Consider the following 16,316-nt stretch of genomic DNA (forward strand, 5'->3'; position numbering starts at 1 on the left):
CACCCCAGCTGGCTCCTTACTGGCTCTGTGGCCTTGGGCACATTAGTTAACTCTGGGAGCTGATACAGGAGTATCTTCTCTTTGAAATGGAAGATTGACCCACAGATTAAATGAGATGCTTCTTTTGGTAAACCCTGAGCCCAGAGCTTGGCACCAAGGAGGTGCCCAAAGCACAGGAGCTAATTGTTTTTACTATGGAGGGGAGTTTCTGGACAGGGAATTCAAGAACATGGTTGTCACCTGGCACTGCCAGCCCCTTAGCTCTGTGAGCCTAGGCAAGGCAAGCCCTGGGCCTCAGTTTTCTCAGGTGGGAAATGAAGGGGCTCGACTCACTAGGAAAGCTCTAACTTCCTTTCCAGCTGTGACCTGTTGAACTTCTACTAATCATTAAGCCAAGGAAAATGGGTTACGATGAAGCAAGAACTTGACAGAGGGTCACTGTTTACAGTGCCTTTAACTGGCTCCTAGAAACAGACAGTGACTGGCCCAAAAGAACATGGTCAGAAGGTAATAATCGGGTTAATAATGATAATACTTCCAACACTTTTTCTGGGGGATGCTGTACTAAGAGCTGCATATATATCCTTTTATTTAACTCTGAAGTTAAACAAATCTATCTGATAGATTGTATTTTTATGCCTATTTTATGGAAGTGGAAATGGGCTCAGAGAGGCTCTATGGCTTCTCCAAGGTCATGGAGCCCTGGCCTTTTCCATCTGTAAGCCTGTGCTTCAACCAGCACTGCTCAGACCTTAACGAGCACCTGCGTCACACGGGGATCTTGTGGAAATGCAGATTCCGGTGCCGCAAGTCTGGGGTGGGGCCCGAGATCCTACATTAGTAACAAATTCCCGGATGATGCTGAGGCTAGTGGTCTTCTCATTACCCTTTGAGTACTGAGACTTGGCCACTGTTGCACTCTCCGGGAGCCAAGCTGAGCAGGGACGCGGGGTCTCAGACTCTTTGGTTTCAGTCAACATCAACTTCCTGGCTATTTTTATCACATCCCAGGAAGAGAAACTGTGGGCATCACATACCAAACAAGACTGCTTCTGGGTCAGACATACCAGAAAGGAAACGTTTCCTGTTGACAATAAGGTCCTAGTTTCTCCCTCTGGCAATGTTTATTTTTCCAGGCATTTGTTGAAACCTTCATATCTTGCCCTACTGAGGACGGTGATTCAAGACACAAACTCACAGTTGATTTCAGCCACACACCTTCATGCTAGCATTGGGCATTCAACCTATCCCAGGTGCCCTGTCAGATCCCAAACACGGCATAACATTTATTTTGGCTGCCACTAAGGGTCTGTGCTTTATCCTGTTAGTCGTGCCCATCAAGTCTGGAAGGGAATTTATATATAGGCTACTCCCAGAAAGGAAGCCTTTTACTTGTAGAGTCCAGAGGGAGACACAAAACATTTCTTTTTCCCCACAAGTCATCATTTAGTCCATAAAAATGGGCATTTGGGAACCCCTCCTGGATCTGGTCTCCCTGGATCCCCTTCTCCTGTCTCTCCTCTGTCCCCAGTTCTGCTGAGGTCCTGGCATCATTTTTCTGTCTCTCTGCTCTCCCCCTCCCAGGGTCGTGGCTCCATGCTGAAATAGCCTGTCCTCCAGGGTCTTCAGAGGGGAACATCCAGACAGGACAAACACGTGTTTCTCTTCCAGAACTGTGATGCGTTATTCTGCCGACAGTGCCTCAGTTTCCTCTTTGGGGAACTGCATCCGTGTCGAAAAGGACCAAGGCGGAGGGATGGGCAATCTCAACTTCTGATTCTGCTGATACCGCTTCTGCAATGTTCCATGCGGTGTGAGGCTGAAGGGGGCCATCATGGGATGGGAACGGGGTGCAGCTTGCCCTGAGTAACAGGGAAGGGGAGTGGCCTCACGTCAAAGCAGCCCGAACAGAAGAGGGCAGTTACAGCACGCGCGAGAATGCCTGTGTGATGCCGTAGAAATGCCTCCCAGACCTGACATTGTGCTGCAAGGTGACAGTGAATATGTGACAACTGCAGATGCATTCGTAAGAACTGCAGATCCTTTTGTAGTTCTTGAGTGTGATGATCGGATGCTCACACTCATGTATGAGATATGCCACCCTCGAACCTCATTTTGAAGTCAGCACGTTACTTGTCTGACATGAAAACAAACCAAAAAACTGTAGACGCTGTTCTCTTGAGGAAATAATGAGTTATAATTGTTGCTGACCAGTTTGGCATGGGGCTAAGTCTTTCCACCTTAACTTCTTCCCGCGTGCCGCAAGACCTTCAAGCCTTTGGTCAATATTCGCTACTTCAAAGTCCAGAAAGACCTTCTGTGAATCCAGGCTGCACGCAAATACCCACAGAGCCAGCGTCACAGACTTGTGACCTCTGAAGTCACACGCGGCCCCACTCTCAGAAGGGCCCTGCGCTTGTCACGATGCTCTGCCCACACCCTCTGGAAATTCACAGTACATTCTGAACAAAGGATCTACATTTTCATTTTGTACCAAGCCTGGCAAATTATGTAGCCAGTCCTGAATTCCAAGGATAGCCACTGGGTTCTCAGACCTGACTTCCTTTTCCTTCCAATTAAAACAAAATTTCAAGTCTGTTGCTGGTCATGGCAGAACCATCCGAAATCAGGAATTGGACTCAGAGCTGCAAGCTTGGTCTACCTGTAGGAGGAATTCCTCTCCCTAGGCCAGGACTCTCTGGAAAAAGACTCTGGAGAAGAGGGTGGGGAGCTGTGCTGGGGCCCAGCTCTGCACCTTCAGATATTTTAACTAGGAGTCAGGGAACCCTGCCATGCCCCATAGTCTGGTGGCAATATTTGTCCCTCTGCCAGAAGCACAACTTAAACGTCTCTATCTTCCGGTCCTAGAGAAGCTATTTCATTCTGATCAATTTGGCCTGCATATAATGGATAGTCCTGTGTTCAGAAAGGTGTTGTATGAGCCCCAGTGACAGAAGGGGCTAGCGGTAGAGTGTGAAGACACAGTGTCCCACGGCTCTCAGGGACTTTATTGGGACAACTGGGGCAATTTGAGTTTCGACTGTATATTTGACACTATTATTGTATCAATGTCTGTTTTCTTGGGTGTGATGATAGTCTTTCTGATTATGTAGGAGGATGCTCCTTGTTTTGGTAGACACATTCTAAAGAATTTACAGGTGAAATTCCATGAAGTCTGCAACTTACTTTCAAATGTTCTGGGAGAAAATGATATATGTAATATATATATTTACATGAGAGTTTTCCTCTGAAATCTCTAGATTCTAAAGTCTAAAGATTCTCTAATAATGCATTTATTGTGAATTGTGCAACATTGCAGCTTTGAGGTTGGAGTAATCTCTATTTCATGCTGGCTTTAGTCCATGTTGACTGTGGAAGTTTGCAGTCATTTCTTTATTAATGAAAACTGACAGGTGGACACTATTACCACCTTGTATTGGTCAGACTTTACCAGAGGAAATCCAGGATTCTTCGCATGAACAACTGTGTCAATAAAAACAAATTCCCTCTGAGAAAATTAAAATAAGTAATAAAGACTCAGGCTGGGCATGGTGGTTCACACTTGTAATCCAGCAGTTTGGGACACTGAAAAAGGAGAATCACTTGAGTCCAGAAGTTCAAGACCAGCCTAGGCTACCAAGCAAGACTCCATCTCTACAAAAAATAAAAATAAAGACTCTCTCTCTTTCTCACACAGCTTCATCTATCTAATGTATCTTATCTATCTATCATCTATCTACCTATCATCTATCTATCTATAAACAGAGAGAAGAGGGAGACAGATAAATAAAGCAAATATGGAGAAATGTTATTGGTTGGTGAGACTGGTTGAAAGTGTATATATTTTTTCAATTTTTCTTTGGCTTGAAGTCCTTCTAAATAAAATGTTGAGAGGGAAAATACACTATTTCTCCCGATGAGGTTGTCATCACTGGGAGATAAGATGTCTATCATCTTACTTTGGGTTACCCCAGAAGCAAATCCTGAGATGAAGGTTCAAGTGCAACTTGTTTATTCCGTAAGTGATCCAGGAAACAGCAATGGAGAAGTGAGGTGGGAGAAGGCAACCAAAAAGGAGAATATCATCAAGTCTCTGCCATCTCTGAAAGTCAAGGGGACTTCACACCTGGGAAACTCTGGAGTCACATAGAATGTCTCGGGTGAGAGCCGGGGTATTTATACCCAGTGCAGTCACAGGATGGGGGCTGCCCCCATGGGTGTGGCAGCCAGAGAAGGCCCCGAGCAGTAGGTATTCGGGCCAAGCACTAGTAAGGCCTGGCATCTGCTCCACAATCTTCCATCCATTCATTCAACCAACTTCCACCTAGTGGACTCAGGGCCAGGCCCTCGCTAGGCGCTGGGGAAATAGTCCTCATGAAGACAGATGCAACCTCTGCTCCCACAGGAGAATGAGAACAAGTGGGGAAAACAAACAAAAACCAGGTAAACAAAAATTGACAACAGAGGGGAAATTACAATTCACCTGGTCATCTAGTCATTGAACTTTTAGTAAGCACCTATTGTGTGCTGGTCATAATTGCAGACATAGGGAATATATAGATGAAACAAGAATTGTAGGGCCTTAAGCAATTCATGAATTTTTTTTTTTCTTGAAGGAAAACAATCTAGTCGAAGTCCTCACAGCTCCAGAGGGGTGAGACACTGAAATCCAGCTGTAAGGATATTTAAAGAACAGGCCCATTGCTTACATTTAGCTAGAAAAGCCCCTCTCTCCACCCCATCCACCATCCTCCCAGGGTGCTAACTCTAGCCTGAGAACTGACCCCGAGGACTGTCCTTCAATTAACTGAATTTGCTCCTGAAACAATGGCAGCAGAAGGGTACACTCGGGGCTAAGCGTGGTGGCTCATGTCTGTAATCCCAGCACTTTGGGAGGCCGAGGCAGGCAGATCACTTGAAGCCAAGAGTTTGAGACCAGCCTGGCCAAAATGATGAAACCCCATCTCTACTAAAACTACAAAAAGTAGCTGAGCATGGTGGTACACGCCTGTAGCCCCAGCTACTTGGGAGGCTGAGGCAGGAGAATCACTTGAACCTGGGAGGAGGAGGTTGCAGTGAGGTGAGATTGTGCCACTGCACTCCAGCCTGGGAGACACAGACAGACTCTGTGTGTGAAAAAAAAAAAAAAAGCAAGAAAGAAAAAGAAAAGAAGGGCACACTCTGGCTCTGTTCTCAAGTCCCAGGCTCTTCTGGATTTTGTGGTGCCTGTAAGTACCTTGATGTTCCCCAGAGGAAAGAGGGGACCTGGGGTCCACCTGTGAAAATCACACTACCTCCCTTTCTGCCTGGCTACCTTGAAAACTCCCAAACATTGCTCCCTTGTCATCTAAAATTAGAGACATCCACAAAATCTGGTTCAACTCCCTCCTGAACACCAAATAATTTGTACTAGATTCATCATTTAACTGATGATGGCAATATGTTGTGTGATTTCAGCATCAAACACATTGCACTTCCGTCATCGTGTCCATCGGGCAACAAAGACAGAGATGAGGTTACTTCTCATCTCATGCCTCTCAGAGATGAGGCATGTGTTACAAACATCAAACGCTGAGCTTTGGGTAGTTGCTGCTGTTTTTTATTTGTTTTTCTGTTTGTTTTGTTTTTAATGTCAGGCACAGTGGTTCAAGCCTATAGTCCCTGGAGGCTGGAGGCTGAGGCAGGAGGATATTTGAAATCCTTGAGCCCAGGAATTCGAGGCTGCAGTGAGCTATGATCATACCACAGCACTCAAGCCTGAGCAATATAGTGAGACCCTGTCTCTAAAAAATTTAACTACCTGACAGAGGAGATACTATGATCATGAAAGTGGTTTTCCTAGGGCAAGCCTTATCCGTTGCACTCCAGATGTGCTGACTCATGCAATTTCCCCAAATGTGGGAAACTCGACTGCATAATTTCTGGTGGTAGGGGACTGCGTTCATGTTCTCCCCTACTAAAAAATAAAAATTAAAAAATAAATAAATAAAAATTCCACTGAACTAAAAACAAACAAAAAAATCCAAAAGGCAAGAACTAGCACTTTGAGAATTGCAGACCTATTGTTCTGAGCTTGTTTCTCCAATGTGGTGTGGAGTGAATCCTTTTCTTTCAGTCAAGTCTCTATTGCTTTCCTATAACTTCGATGAAGGAGAACTCACCCTTTTTAAAAGGAAGGCCCAGGAAAGCTATCCATCCGGGCTGTGTGTTGGTTCATGAATGGTGCCAGGCCGGCAGTAGAGGAAGCTCTGGCCTGAAGGTTGGCTCAACCCCATTTTTCATTGGGCCAGCTTTGGGCAACCCACACCCACACCCACACGCTACATTGTTCTGTGTTCAAGAGCTTCCTTGAAGCCTCTCTTCTCTCTCTCCCTATTTTTTTTTTCCTTTTTTTTTTTTTTTTGAGATGGAGTCTCCGTCTGTCACCCAGGCTGGAGTGAAGTCACACGATCTCGGCTCACTGCAGCCTCCGCCTCCCAGGTTCAAGCAATTCTCATATCTCAGTCTCCAGAGTAGCTGACTACAGGCACGTGCCCCCACACCCAACTAATTTTTCTATTTTTTGTAAAGATGGGGTTTTGCCATGTTGGCTGGGCTGGTCTTGAACTCCTGTCCTCAAGTGATCTGCCTGCCTCAACCTCCCAAAGTGCTGAGATTACAGGCATAAGCCACTGTGCCCAGTCTCTTTTCTTTCTCTTTTGCAAATAATCTATCTCAGGGCCCTGTGGGCTCTGCATCTGTCTAGGCTGTGCTCCTCATAGCTGGCCTCCAGCCTCTCCACACAGCAGTCACAGGAAGCCTCCTAAATGCACATGTACTGATGGGGGGCTTCTCCACCAAGGCCATCAGCTGCTCCCTGTGCTCTCCGGGAGGAAGCCCTTACTCCTTGACACAACATCAAAGCTCCCACCAAGGCCCCAGCTCTCCAGCCCCAGCTCCGTCTCTCCTTTCCTCCAATTCTGCATCCCGGCAAAAAGAATTACCTGCTGCGCCTCTAACAGTCCAAGACATCTGCAAATACAGTTGCCTCTACCTGGAAAGGACTTCTTCCTTTTGCCCCTTCACCTTCCCAAACCCCTCTTTTCACGTAACCCATTTTCCCTCCTTTCTCTAGACTTTGCCTAGATGCCACCTCCTCTAGCTGGCCTTGCCTGACCCCTGACACTTGGGTGAGATGCTACCCGTGGGCTCCCCAATCACAGCAGCCAGGGATGGGTTTGTAGTTTTACCTGTGTCTCACAGAGCTCCCAGTGTGGAACACAGGCTCGATAAATGTGTGAATGATATGCGGATGAGTATGCTGATGGACGTTTGCTAGGCACTTGGTTGGCCACTGAAATGGGGTTGTTCTAGATAGGTGCTGTGTAAGTGGGGGCCACCAACTGGTACTGCTTGTCCACTGGCTATTACCGATTTGCAACAAATTAAATACAGACACTGAGTGTGTTTCAAAACTTATAAAGCACTTTAACTGAATGATTTTATGTCTGCTGAATCTAATAATAAAAAACACTGAGCTCGTATTTTGTATGCCTTGGTTTTATTTTTTTCCATTAAATTATGTCAATTGTATTTTACTGTATTGGTCTGCAATGGATTAGAAATCTCAAACATTGGCTGGGTGCAGTAGCTCATGCCTGTAATCCCATCACTTTGGGAGGCAGAGGCGGGTGGATCACTTAAGGTCAGGAGTTCGAGACCAGACTGGCCAACATGGCAAAAGCCCCTCTCTACTAAAAATACAAAAATTAACTGGGAGTGGTGGCGGGCGCCTGTAACCCCAGCTACTTGGGAGGCTGACGCATGAGAATCGCTTGAATCCAGGAGCTGAAAGTTGCAGTGAGCCAAGACTGTGCCACAGCACTCCAGCCTGAGCAACAGAGCAAGACTCTGTCTCAAACAACAAAAAAAGAAATCTCAAAAACTGACCTTTTATGCCCAGATAATTTGAGAAGCACTGTTCTACACTGTTCCTAAGGCAACAAGACAAATGTGTGTGGGGTCTCAGTGTGTGCGTATGTGTGTGTGTGGTGTTTGTGGAGTGGGTGACAACAGGAAAGGGAAGAATTTAGAGGGTAAACTTGGCTGAATCTGCATTCGCAGGGAAGCTTTTCCATATGAAAACGTCAAAAGACTTTCTCAGAATCAAATACGCCAGAATAAACAGCTTATAGAATGGTCTTCTGAACCTGATGTCCCCAAAGGGAGAATAAATTGCAGCTATTAAGATCATCCTATTCATTTAACTGACCGAGACAGCCCCATGCACGTGGTGGCCCATGCCATAAAAATGTGTCCCTCTCAAAAAACAAACAAACAAAACACCAAAATTTTGATAAATGATTATTTATCTTGAATGCAAAATAAATAAATAAAGCATCTTTCTCACTTACTTTGGAGATTTTTAAATTTGTTTCCTAACTTTCCCCAATCTGGCTTCCATTAGAGAACTATTTCCCAAATTAACCTCTGTGCCCTCTCAAGTAAAGAATGCAAGAGATTTCTACCAGCTATTTTCTCCCATTTCGAACATGCCACGTGTGTTTAACAGCAGGCAGAGATTTCCAGGCTAGAAGTGGTAGTAAAGGGATCTTTCAGCAACTGTTCTTTGAAAACCGGCACAGTTTTTTTTTTAATGACAGGCACCCCTTTTGCCCCAAAAGGTCTCTCACATTGCTATCCTGAGCCAAATGTTTAATTGATGCTAAGGAATTTTACATTCAGTCACCTTCCAAGTGCTGAGCAAATGAAGTGCCAATAGGCTATGTGATGCGGGACCAGGGTAAAGATTGAACTTTATCTGTGCTCGTGAGGAGAGATCAGATAAGTCACCAGTGGCTTCAGCAACAATGAGTTATCATTCGCCACACTTGTGAAGGAAAAGGTCAAAGCACACGGTGGTGAACATGCATTTGAGGCCCCAGAAACGGTTTTCTTAGCCACGGCCTCCGGAATCACACACACTGGGTTATTTCTTTGAAGGCAGAGCTAAACATATGTAGCGGAAAAGTTCAGGGTTCAAAGTGTAATTTCAAAAACAAAGAACCAAGTTTCCCACTTAAACATCTAGGTAAATGGACACAGGCCATGAGCTTAGAAGCAAAGGCACACCTTTTCTGCACAGACTGCCAAAATGCCGCTGAATCTTCCTCCCGAGAGCCATACCCTAGGTCCACACCCTTCTATACTCACTCTGGGCTTACTGTGAGGTTTGATTCGATTGATGGGAAAGCAGCAAATGTGGCCCAGGTAGAGATTTCTTTTTTTTTTTTTTTTGAGACAGGGTTTCACTGTGTCGCCCAGGCTGGAGTACAGAGGCACAGTCTCAGCTCACTAAAGCCTCAACCTCCCAGGCTCAAGTGATCCTCCCACCTCAGCCTCCCAATTAGCTGGGACTACAGGCATAGGCCACCATGACCAGCTAATTTTTCTATTTTTTGTAGAGACGGAGTTTCACCATGTTGCCTAGCCTGGTCTCCAACTCCTGGGCTCAAGTGATCTGCCCACATCAGCCTCCCAAAGTGCTGGGATTACAGGCATGAATCACTGTGCCCAGCCCCACAAGTAGAGCTTTGAATAGTACTGTACCTTGGCACTTGCCCTTGTTTGCTGCTCGTTGGAACCCTGAGTCCACCATATGAACAAGCCTGAGTTAGCCACCTGGAGGATGAGAGGCTACCTGGAGCAGAGATGAGTCCTCCCAACTGAAGCCCTTCAGGACCAGTTAGCCTGCTTAATGCCAGATAGGTGAGTGAGGCCATACTAGATCATACAGCCCCAGCTGAGCCACCAGCTGCCCATGGAGATCAGTCACATACCCCACACAAGAGGAACCACCCAACCGACCCATGGGATCATAAAAAATAATAACTGTTTGTCATTTTAAGCCTATGATAAGGTAGTTTGCTACACACGAAAAGCCAACTGATATGCATTCATTCATTTATTCATTCATCCACTTATTTATTTAACAAATATGTATTGAGAGCCTTCTGTTGGCTCATTGTGCTAGGCAGAAAGGCAACTGAAAGAGGCCATGAGCTCCTTGAAGCCAAGGATATAGCTTATTTGTCTCTGTTTTCCAGGCCTGGCACACTCCAGCATATATATAGGAGGTGCTCAAAAACTTTATCTAATAAACACATGAATTGGAATTAATCCCAAGGGGACAATTATAGATCTCAAGCTTTAAAAGTGCAGATTGCTTGACTCAGCAATTCCACTTCTGAGAATTTAATGTAAGGAAATATTTTCAGGATGTGTGCAAAAAATTTAATTACAAGAATGTCCTATCATAGCCTCGTTTACAGTGGCTTCATTGGATTTGGTTGAAAACACAGTGGTGGCAATAGCAGTGTAGTCTCTGTGACAATTTGGTTGAAAAGAATATTGCAGTCATGGGTGCAGGTAATTTCGATCCCCTGTGGAGTAGCTTTATGACCTTTTTGTTCCTTTAGACAAAAAAAAAAAGTTAAGTATCTTTCAGAATTTGGGGGATTTCATTCTCCTCTACTTTTAAAATTTCTAATTCCCTTTCAGACAATTAAATATGCTCTGGTCTGCTAATAATAAGAAGAAAAAAATTGTTTTATGTCTATCAATAGGGAGTTGGTTAAAGGACAGCGCAGGCATACGATGGGTGTGCCTCATTTTAAGGGATATGGTAGAGACAGGATAGAGCTGTCTGCCTCTGTTTACATCAAAAGGTGGTCATTATGTCCATCAGTGTTCTCCAGGGAAACAGAATTCAGAAAGAGAGAGAGAGATTTTAAGGAATTGGCTTACATGATTGGCGGAGACTGCCAAGTCTGAAGTTTGTAGGGTAGGCTGGCAGGCTAGAAACCCAGACAACAGTTGATGTTATATCCCAGTCTGAAATCTGCAGGCTGTCAGGCTGGAAACTGAGGAAGATTTCCATGATCCTTCCTCTCCAAGAAACCTCAGTTTTGGCTCTAAGACCTTCACATGATTGGATGAAGCCCACCCACATTATCAAAGGTAATCTCCTTTATTTAAAGTCAGCTGATTGTAGATGCGCATTACTTCTGTGAAATACCTTCATAGCAGCATCTAGATTGGTGTTTGACCAAACAACTGTGCACCATAACCTAGCCAAGGTAACGCATAAAATTTAACCATCGCTGTCATAAGTTGGAAAAAAAAATCAACTACAAAATAGAATAATTTGGTTCTATTTTTAAAGAGGAAAATTATAACATATCTATAGAAAAGAAATTAGGAAAGGTCCGCACCAATATGTTAACAATGATTGTCTCTGGGAGGGTCTGATTGCTGGTCTCTCTCCTCTCTGCTGGTCTGGTTTTCCTGTTTTGCCTGAAAAGAGAAAGCCTCGCTATTGAAAGAAAACAAATAAAAGGAACAAAGAATTAAAGAACCTTGTCAATGCCCTTCAGCCAAAGACCACCCAGGAACACACCTGTTGTTGAACAAGTTGGTTTTGTTACTGGTAGAAACTAGAGAGCATGAATACCATGGGGAACTGTGGTAGTTTCCGTAGAGGGTGTTAGAAAGAATCTAGCACAGGATTTGGGCTTTGGTTGAGTGATCTGGCGGAAGGCTTAAGGAAACAAGCTCACTCTAGATTCAGTCCTCTCAGAAAGCAGCCACAATTCTAGAATTCAGTATCACAATAAGTCTTACGTATACGGAAGGCAAACTAAATCAAGGATAAAGCTGTAATTGACAAAGAAGCAACAGTCACTCGTGTTTGGTGAGAAAAAGAGATGTTTGGTATCTTATGGGTTACACAATGACCTTCTTTTCAGTTTACTTTATCCTGGTTGCAGAGTGACCTTGTCTGTGTTCTGTGAGATTGTGTCTGTCCAACAGCAGAACACCATGGCCCTGCTGTGAGTATCACACTGGTTCCCGGGTGCCAGAGGTTACCTTTTTTTTTTTTTTCCCCTCTACCTGAATAGGGATAATACTAGGAACTTTACTTGCACCGAAGAAAAAAAAAGTCCGGAGAGGCTTTATTTTCCGTAACTGATTCTTCCTCTGTTTTCTTAGCCATGTTTTCCTGAAAGTATTAATTTGGCAAATTGAACCAGGATTAGTTTTTCAATCACTAGTGCACATATCAAAAATTTTGAGCATTCTATCCAAGACATGAAATGGTGAACACTAGGGTCGTTTCCATCTTTTAGGCGATAGTTGCTTCAGTTGCTTCCTTGTTAGTCTAATCCCAAACCAGAGCGGTTTTTTTGTTTTTTTAAAGACAGAGTCTCACTCTGTTGCCCAGGCTAGAATGCAGTGGCACAATGTTGGCTTACACAACCTCTGCTTCCCAGGTGATTCTCCTGCCTCAGCCTCCAAAGTAGTTGGGATTACAGGCGCTGACACCATGCCTGGCTAATTTTTGTATTTTTAGTAGAGATGAGATTTTGCCGTGTTGGCCAGGCTGAGTTCGCTGTTGCCTTCATCCAAGCTTAAGTCTTCACACTTTTAGTAAGACTTTACCTACACGACAATACATAATGACCCATCAAACACACGCCTACCACATAGTTAAACCCAGCCCTTGGCCATTAACAGGAGCTCTCTCAGCCCTCCTAATAACATCCGGCCTAGCTATACGATTTCACTTTAAATCCACTACCCTACTAACACTGGGCCTACTAACCAGCACACTGACTATAGACCAGGCTGGTCTCGAACTCCTAGCCTCAAGTGATCCGCCCACCTCAGCTTCCCAAAGTGCTGGGATTACAGGCGTGAGCCACTGCACCCAGCCACCAGGGCATAATTGATTGGAAATAGGGAGGTGTTGAAAAGAAGAAAACAAAACTTTAGATTTTTTTTTAAATGATTGTTTTGCTGAAAGATGCTTAAAGAGTTGGAATATCATTCCAGGCAAAATTTCCCCTTGGCAAACAAAAATTTCCTTTTTGTATAAACATAGTGACTGAGAATTTTCATTATCAACGAATTCAGCATTCCAACCATACTGACAGCTTGATCAATTTGCTTCCAGCCAAACTGCTCTTGACCAAATTGTCTGCTATGATATATAACAGTAAAACATTGGAAATAACCTAAACATCCAACAAGAAGGTTACTGAAGAAAGCCAAATAAATCATGGTTCATCAATACAATAAATGTCATGCATTCACTTAAAGCAACATACATATACATTTCTTTTGAAAAGAGTAAATGAATGCTTCTAAACATTTAGGGAAAGAGTCACATTTACAAATAAGCCCAATTTAGGTTTGGTTGTTGTTTTGTTTTTTGTTTTTTTGAGACAGGATCTCATTCTGTCACCCAGGCTGGAGTGATCACAGATCACTGCAGCCTTGAACTCCTAGGCTCAAGCGATCCTCCCACCTCAGCCTCCCGAGTAGCTGGGACCACAGGTGCACACCACCAAGCTCAGCTAATTTTTAAATTTTTTGTAAAGACAAGGTCACACCAGGTTTCCCATACTGCTCTCAAACTCCTGGGCTTAAGCAGTCCTCCTCCCTTGGCCTCCCAAAGCACGGGATTACAGATGTGAGCCACCACACTGGCCCCAATTTAATTGTGACCATATGGCAAATTCTAGGAATTTGACCAATAGAGACAGTTCCTCTTTTCTCTTAAATATGACCCACCTTTCACTGTTTGTTCACCAAACCTAATATTTCCTAACTATTCTTTGCTTGGTTTTTTGGAATACAGGAATCAAGTGGAAAGCAAATCTACTCAGTTCTAAACTGGCAGGGGTGGCTGGGTGTGGTGGCTCATGCTTGTAATCCCAGCATTTTGGGAGACCAAAGTGGGAGCATTGCTTGAGCCTGAGAGTTTGAGACCAGCCTGGGCAACACAGCAAGATCCTGTCTTCATTTTTAAAATAAAAAAATAAAATCGCAGGGGTGATTCCAACAATATAGCACCTGGTCCAATGTCCAGGAAGTAGAGGCTGAAATGTCAGCTCATGTCAACCCAGGAACAGAGCACTTTCTTTGTGAGAAAGATTTTACCCTTAAACTAAGCCATGGTGCCTTCCTTCTCCTGGACTTTGCTTAAAAAAATTTTTTTTGAACAGCTTTACTGAGGTATAATTAACATATAGTAAACTGCACATATTTAAGGCATGCAATACAATGAGTTTTGATTTATTCATACATCGGCGTGATTATAACCACAATCAAGGTAATGAACATAGCCATTCCCCCCAAAAGTTTCCTTGTGCGTCTTCTAATCCTTCTGATATGGTTTGGCTGTGCCCCCCACCCAAATCTCATCTTGAATTATAGCTTCCACAATTCCCATGTGTTGTGGGAGGGACCACGCGGGAGATAACTGAATCACGGGGGCAGCTTCCCCCATATTGTTGTCGTGGTAGTGAATGAGTCTCATGAGATCTGATGGTTTTATAAGGGGAAATCCCTTTTGCTTTGCTCTCATTTCTTCTGCCTGCTGCCATGTAACATGTGCCTTTCACCTTCCACCATGATTGTCAGGCCTCCCCAGCCATGTGGAACTGTGAGTCCATTAAATCTCTTTTTTCTTATAAATTACCCAGTCTTGAATACGTCTCTATCAGCAGTGTGAGAACAGACTAACATACCTTCCTTTCCACCTCTTCCCAATCTCCCCTTTGAGCAACCATTGCTTTCTGTCACTATAGATTAGGTTCCATTTTCTAGAGTTTTGTACTGTTGTCAGCATCGGTAACTTACTCCTTTTGACTGCTGAGTAGCAGGACACTGTATGGATGCACAACGTTTTGTTTACGCATTTAGCGATTGAAGGGCACTCGGATTGTTTTCAGTTTGGGGCAATCACACATAAAGCTGCTATAGACATTCGAACATTCTTGTGCAGGTCTTTGCATGGACATCAACTTTCCTTTCTCTTGGGTAAATATCTAAGAGTATAATGGCTGGATCAAATGGTAAGTTTAACTTTTTAAGAAACTGCCAAACTGCCTTCCAAAGTGCTTGCACCATTTAGTGTTCCCATCAGCAGTGAGTGGGCATCTGGACTTTGTTTTCAACCCAGAGAGAAGCCTGGGTCTGAGGACCCCAGAACCTGGGTTCTTCTGAGGAGGGCCACACTTTACATATGCATCTTTAGGAGAGGACCCTGGAAGAGGTGGGGGACACAGCACTAGGGTGGGAATCAGCCACAGTCCACCAGGAAATTGGGGAGGCCAGTTTTGTCTGAGAGCTGGTGGGCTCTGAATATATTCCACGCTTTCTTTGTCCCAGCCTGGGGAGTGGGGGTGGAAGTAGAGGAGGAAAAGAATTTCAATGAGCTGCTTTTGACTTGATGTCATTTTGTTGGTTTCAATAACTATTTGTTGAAATAATCTGTGCCAAAGGAGGCCAAAAGAGAAGAGGCATAGGACTGGGGTTCAAAGAGCAGACCCTGAAGAGTCCTTGGAGGAGGAGGGAGAGTGCGAGAGGCTTAGCAGGGTGGACAGTGATTCTCATTTTACAAAATGCCCAGTATCGAGATTGCTGCAGTGTTTTCAGTGCTGGGGAAATGACATCCCTAAGGCTTGCATTCTAGATCCTCAAAAAACAAATTGCCCTTTTAAAGTCTCACGGTTAAAGAGATATTTGGTGTCTCTTGAACATGTGGTCGGAGGGTTTTCTGATGGGAATCCTTGGTTGTTTTTAACAAAATAAGCCAGATCCAGAGGCTACGTGACAGGACCCGGGCACTTCTCAGGCTGTCTTCTCACAGTTTGTCTTCTTTCCTAGCCTAATTTCTAGACTCTCTGCACCTGCGGTCTTTGTTTCACTCCAGCATCACCTTTTCAGCCTCTGCCATTAATTGGACTCATTGAATGCACTGGGCTCATGCCGGCTTCCTAGTTGCTGAATCCAGTGGCCTTTTCTCAGATCTTGTTCTCCTGCTCTCATGGCACCATTTTGATATGGAAGATGGGCAGGGAAGTGCTGGGAAGGGAAGGGCATGGTGCCTGGCTACGGCTCCACCCCCGAGCCTGTGCCTATGGACCTAGGTGAAGACAGGCACTCCTGCCTTCATGACAAATGTTGCATTTCCCAAGACCACCCTGGTCGGCCACACCCCGATCCTGTGCTGTAAATAAACCCGAGACCTTAGTGGGTATGCACACAAGAAGTAGCTGAGCCATTGAGAATAGCACACCAGCCGAAGAACACACAAGCAGCTGGACGTCAGGAGCACACTGACAGGCACCTGCAGGCTGGCAGGCCATCGACCAGCACAACAACATGGAGTTTGGCTGGGGCAGTTGGAGGGGAGCCCCGCTGCTGAGCGGCCTGACTCTAGGGGAAAACCACCTTTCCATTCCATCTCCCTTCAGCTCCCCCATCTG

At 44.7% G+C, this 16,316-nt stretch overlaps 1 long non-coding RNA gene and 2 other non-coding genes across 6 annotated transcripts in view; 2 read left to right on the plus strand and 1 right to left on the minus strand.

Annotated features, from left to right (window-relative positions):
- LOC104005620 (uncharacterized) overlaps positions 1 to 16,316 on the minus strand; it is a 103,150-nt gene that overhangs the window by 9,729 nt on the left and 77,105 nt on the right. For 2 of the 4 annotated variants that reach the window (XR_010155280.1, XR_001713435.3), the window contains one exon: positions 10,931 to 11,334. The exons of the other annotated variants lie outside the window; for them this stretch is intronic. This is a non-coding gene — a long non-coding RNA (uncharacterized LOC104005620). Of the gene's footprint in view, positions 1 to 10,930; positions 11,335 to 16,316 lie in introns of those variants that run through there. 4 annotated transcript variants of the gene reach the window in all.
- Positions 2,040 to 2,143, plus strand: LOC112208863 (small nucleolar RNA U13). The gene has a single exon (XR_002943414.1). It is a non-coding gene; the product is annotated as a small nucleolar RNA U13 (small nucleolar RNA).
- On the plus strand, positions 5,793 to 5,956 carry LOC112208880 (U1 spliceosomal RNA). Its single transcript, XR_002943429.1, has one exon. It is a non-coding gene; the product is annotated as a U1 spliceosomal RNA (small nuclear RNA).

Source organism: Pan troglodytes, chromosome 2, assembly GCF_028858775.2.
Source record: "Pan troglodytes isolate AG18354 chromosome 2, NHGRI_mPanTro3-v2.0_pri, whole genome shotgun sequence".
NCBI classification, from domain to species: domain Eukaryota; kingdom Metazoa; phylum Chordata; class Mammalia; order Primates; family Hominidae; genus Pan; species Pan troglodytes.